Source organism: Zalophus californianus, chromosome 1 (genome assembly GCF_009762305.2).
Source record: "Zalophus californianus isolate mZalCal1 chromosome 1, mZalCal1.pri.v2, whole genome shotgun sequence".
NCBI lineage: Eukaryota > Metazoa > Chordata > Mammalia > Carnivora > Otariidae > Zalophus > Zalophus californianus.
This window is the reverse complement of record NC_045595.1, coordinates 173042425-173048424: the sequence shown is the minus strand read 5'-3', so window position 1 is coordinate 173048424 and position 6000 is coordinate 173042425. Positions and strand designations below refer to the sequence as shown.

The following is a 6000-nucleotide window of genomic DNA, read 5'->3' as shown; positions in this document are numbered from 1 at the left end:
GAGTTGCCTATCAACACAAGTGAGGTAATCAGCCTGACAGGCCCTTGCATTTTTCTATAGGAAAGTTACCTTGCAATAACCAACCCACTCTTTGGCCTAGTATAACTTTCTTGTTCCTAATCCCTTCTGCCTATAAATGTCTTTCATTCTGTACAGCTCCTCGGAGCTCCTTTCCATCTGTTAGATTGGGGTGCTGCAGAATTCAAATTGATTTTTGCTCAAATAAACTTTTGCAATTTATAATATGCCTCAGTTTATCTTTTTAACAGAGGTCATTTTAATCAGTTTAACTTCATTTAAACATTATTTTTAACAAATGATGTTGAGCTTTCACTTAAAAGTATGTTAGTATATTTAATATGAAAATTTTATTTTAATAAGTATCGTAATTATTTTTAGCATCTATATTAAGATGGAATTCACATACCATAAAATTCATCCATTCAAAATATATAATTAAAAAACAAAAAAATAAAATATACAATTGAATGATTTTAGTATATTCCAAGAAGACCTGTACAACCATCAATCACTACAATGTAAATTTTTTTTAACTTTAAAGAAATTTTTATTACACAAAGGTTGTCACATAATTGGATATTTCTCTACTTTGTACACAATTATTCTTACTCTTCACAGAAAGGCTGCTTAACTTTTCATCTGGTGATGGCAAACACTAAAATCCTGACTTTAACAGAATAGTAGTAAAAATGCCTCGGTGATTTAAGTTGAAAGCAGTACATTGGTACATGGCTCTTACACTCAGTTATCAGGAATGTACAAATGTCCTTTTATTCAAAAATACAAAATAAATTATCTGTAGGCATGGACAATGACAGCAGGAACCCATTATATGTTGTCAACTGAAACCAGTAACTGATGGTTATAGTGATTTTCTTAAACATCAGCCAGCCTTTTCTTCAGTCATTTCCTTCAACTGACTTCTCTGAAGTTATGGTTGAGGAGCACAGCCTTGAGCTTCCTCTCACAGTTCATTAATAATGGTAAAGCACCATTCTAGGAATCAGAACATGCCACCTCCCATACCACCCATTCCACCCATTGCTGGGTCCTTCTCTTTAGGAATTTCAGTGACTACAACTTCTGCGGTAGTTAACAGAGAGGCCACTCCAGCAGCATCCAATAAAGCAGTTCTTACAAACTTAGTTAGATCAATGATTCCTTTTTCCACCATATTCACAAAATCTCCCAGCATAGCATCATAACCAACTTCTGAGGAACTCTGCATAATTTTCTCAACTATCAATGATCCTTCAACACCTGCATTCTTAGCAATGGTCATTGCAGGAATTTTGAGTGTTCTCTTAATAATTTCTATACCAATTTTTTGATCTTCGTTAGCTGGAGTTATTGAGTCCAGGGCTGGAATGCAGCAGAGCAGGGCACAGCCCCCTCCCAGAACAATGCCTTCTTCAGCAGCGGCGCGCGTAGCATTGAGGGCATCTGTAACTTTCTTTTCATTCACTTCAACATCACTTGTCCCACCAACCTTCAACACAGTTACTCCATCTGAGAGTTTTGCCAGATGTTCATTCAGCTTTTCCTTTTTGTATTCACTAGTTGTGATATCTAACTGCTCAATGATTTCTTGAATACGTTTTTCAATTTGAGCCTTGTCACCTTTTCCTTTTAAGAGCATGGCATCATCTTTGATCACAATGACCTCTCCAACTTTTCCTAAATCGTGAGGCTGAACATCTTCAAGATTTAGAGTCAATCCTTCTTCCCCAAACACTGCACCACCAGTAGCAATAGCCATGTCTTTAAGCTGGTTCTTTCTATTGTCACCAAAACCTGGAGCTTTGACTGCCACAACCTGAAGACCAACTTTTAGCCTATTCAAAACAAGTGTACTCAGAGCTTCTCCAACAACATCTTCAGCAATTATGACCAAGGGCTTATGGTGAGTATTGGCAATTTCAAGAGCGGGTACAATGGACTGGACACTAGAAATTTTCTTTTCACTCAATAGAACATAGGCATCTTGGAATTCACATTTCTGACCTTTTGATGTATTAATAAAGTATGGAGAAATATAACCTCAATCAAACTTCATGCCTTCAATAATTTCTAATTCATCATTTAGTGTTTTTCCATCCTTTACTGTGATGACACCCTTTTTTCCAACCTTTTTCATTGCATCGGAAATGATGTTGCCAATTACTTTGTCTCCATTTACAGAAATCGTAGCAAACTGAGCAATTTCTTCAGGGGTTGTCATGGGTTTAGACTGCTTCTTAAGTTCAGCAATTACAGCATCAACAGCTAACATCACACCTCTTCCGATTTCCACAGGATTAGCACCTTTGCTAATCTCCTCGAAGCCCTCCTTGGCAATAGAGCGTGCCAAGACAGTAGCAGTCGTGGTGCCATCCCCAGGCTCTTCATTTGTGTTATTGGCGACATCTTGAACAAGTTTAGCGCCAATATTTTTATATTTATCTTTTAAGTCAATTGACTTTGCTACAGTCACACCATCTTTTGTTACTTTGGGACTTCCCCAACTCTGTTCAATAATCACTGTTCTTCCCTTTGGCCCCATAGGAACGGCTATAGCATCGGCTAAAAGGTCTACACCTTGAAGCATTAAGGCTCGGGCATCCGCACCAAATTTTACGTCTTTGGCATAGGCCCGAGTGGGATGAGAAGCCAGTGCTCTGGACACTGGCCTAATTTGACGAAGGACTGCGGGTAATCGAAGCATTTCTGCGGGGCAGCGGCAGAAGTGAGGGACCGTGCGGTCCCATGAGGCAGGCCGTCGGAGGCGAGTGAGGGTACAATGTAAATTTTTATCACTACCGCAAAAAGCATCTACCCACTTGCAATCACTCCTCCCTCCCCTTCCCATCTAAGCAAATGCTAATATCTTTCTGTGTCTACATATTTACTTATTCTTGACTTTTCATGTAAATGAAATCACATAATATGTAATCTTTTTGACTAGCTTTTTAGCGTAATGATTTCAAGTTTCATAGATGTTGTAGTATGTACTAGTACTTCAGTTCTTTTTTTTTTTAACTTGGAAAAACATCCCATTGTATGGGTATGCCACTATTCATTCATTCTTTAGTTGATGGACATTTGTGTTATTTTTAATTTTTGGCTCTTAAAAAATAATGTTCCTGGGGTGCCTGGGTGGCTCAGTTGGTTAAGCACCTGCCTTTGGTTCAGGTCATGATCCCAGGGTCCTGGGATCAAGCCCTGCATCGGGCTCCTGGCTCAGCTGGGAGCCTGCTTCTCCCTCTGCTCCTACCCCTGCTCATGCTTCTCTCTCTCCCTCTCAAATAAATAAATAAAATCTGTAAAAAAAATAATGCTGCTATGAATGCTTTATAAACAAGTTTTTGTGTGGACATGTTTTCATGTCTTTTTGGTATATAAAACTAAGAGTGGAATTGTTGGGTCATAGGATAACACAATGTTTAACTTTTTGAGGAACTGCCAAACAGTTTTTCCCAAAGTTTAGAACCATTTTCATTATGCCAGTGATGTAAGAAGGTTCAAGTTGTTCTACATCCTTGCCAACACTTGCAATTTATCTTTTTGATTATAGTCATCGTAGTGAGTGTGAAGTGATATCTCACTGTAGTGTTGATTTGCATTTCCCGAATGGCTAATAATATTGACAGTTATTTCAAATATGGTTGACCCTTGAACAACCTGGGTTTGAAATTCATAGGTCCAGTTACATGTGTATTTTTTTCAGTACAGCATTATAAATATATTTTCTCTTCCTTATGATTTTCCTGATAACATTTTTTCTAGCTTAATTGTAAGAATATAGTGTATAATACATGTAACATACAAAATATGTATTAATCAACTGTTTCTTATGGATAAGGCTTCCAGTCAACAGGAGGCTATTAGTAAAGTTTTTGGGGAATCAGAAATTATATACAGATCTTCAACTGCATGGGGGATTGGCCCTTTTACAACTGTGGTGGCATTTGTTAATTGAGCTACTTGTCTTATTATTAATTTGTTAGTGTTCTTAAATTTTCTAGATACAGTCTATTATCAGAAATATGATTGCAAATAGGCCTTTGTGTTGTGTTTTTCTTTCTTAATGGCATTATTTGCAGCACAGTTGAAATTTTGATGTAGTCCAAAAAGTTAAACTTTTTCTTTTGTCATATGTGTTTTTGGTGTCACATCTAAGAAATCACTGCCTAAACCAACATCACAAAGAATTACTCTTATGTATCCTTCTAAGGGTTTTATAGTTTTAGATCTTACTTTTATGTCTACTTTCTATTTAGAGTTAATTTCTGATTTTGTGTAAGAGGCCTGACTAATTATTTTGCATATGAATATCCAGTTGCCCCAGTACTATGTGTTGAAAAGATTTTTTCCCCATTGAATTATTTTGGCAACTTTGTCAAAAATCAATTAATCATGAATGTTAGGTTTTTTTTTTTTTCCTTAGGAACTCTCAATTCTATTCCATTTTTCTCTATGTTAATCCTTGTACTAGTACCATGTTTCTATAGTTTTATTGGAAAGTTTTGAAATGAAAACGTATGAGTTCTCCAACATTCTTTTCAAGATTATTTTGGCTACCCTAGATCTCTTCCATTTCCATTTGAATTTTAGAGACAGAGATAACAAGAGAGATAGCGAGCGTGAGCACAAGCAGGGAGGAGAGGGAGAAGCAGACTCCCTGCTGAGCAGGGAGCCTGACCTGGGGCTCCACCCCAGGACACTGGGATCATGGCCTGAGCCAAAGGCAGATGCTTAACCAACTGAGCCACCCAGGTGCCCCTCATTTGATTATTTTTATAATTTTTATCTCTTTTTTGACATATCTTATGATACATTGTCATCATATTGTCTCTATATTCTTTGGACATTATCTCCTTTAGTTTTTTGAACATATTCATAAAAGATTATTTGAAGTCTTTAGTCAAATCTAAAGGACTCCTTCAAAAACAGATTTTATTACCTTTTTTTTCTGTTTAAGGGCCACACCTTCCTATTACTCTTCTCATCTTTTATGTTTTGTTGGAAACTAGACATTACAGACATATATTAATATATTATTAGTAATTATATATAATATATATTTAATTAATAATATAACTGCTCATATACCAATATTAATATATTATGGCTATTCTGAATACTCACCTTTAATCCCTGGTGGTGATATTGTTTTCATGGTCACTTATTTGTTTAATAACTTGGCTAAACTGATTATGTGAAATCTACTTCCCTGCAAAGTGTACCTCTATTTTTCCTTCTCAGATTTCTTCTTTCTTTTTATCTTTTAGCCTTGTTATTCAAAGATTTTCCAAGATCAGCATAAGCTGCTTATGTCTAGCAAATTAGAGCTTACCCTTTTCCAGTGTGTGTGTGTGTGTGTGTGTGTGTGTGTGTGTGTGTGTGTGTGTTAGAAGCTTTTCTCATAGAAAGATGTTATTTTGCCCCACTTTCACCCAGGGACTAGTAGCTTAAATTCTTCCTCTTTAATCACTCTAATCACTCCTGAGAGTGTGAATCCTTAGATACAGAGTCCTCTTGATTATATTTTATGCCTGGATTCCTGTGAGTTGCTCTGGGTCATAGTGTCTTATTGTTCAGCCTATGGTTGTCAGAGGCTTTGCTTAACCTCCTAATGCAACTGAGAGTGGCACTCTTTGTTTACTTAGAACGTTTTCTGGTTGGCCCCATTTTCTGCTCTGATTGCTTTTCAGTGCAGACAACCTAGCACTTATTTACAGTCTTCCTAACCCCTAGGGTTGATGATAAATATAGTCATTCTTTGGGTGAAAAAAAAGTTAACAAAAAAGATACCATTAAGACAGCATTTCTATAAAATGCTATTTAACACATTACCTATTTAAAAAATATACATTATTTTAATATATGACACATTAGAGTTTTAATGTCATGCATATTTCTTGCAAAACCTCATTTAGAGAACACATGGTCAACATTGTGGTTAATTTTGTTCACTAATATTTTCATAAAAACTCAGGC

At 36.3% G+C, this 6000-nt stretch overlaps 1 pseudogene; it reads right to left on the bottom strand.

Moving 5' to 3' along the window:
* Positions 1-1024: 1024 nt before the first annotated feature.
* Positions 1025-2734, bottom strand: LOC113917904 (annotated as a pseudogene).
* Between the last annotated feature and the right edge of the window lie 3266 nt (positions 2735-6000).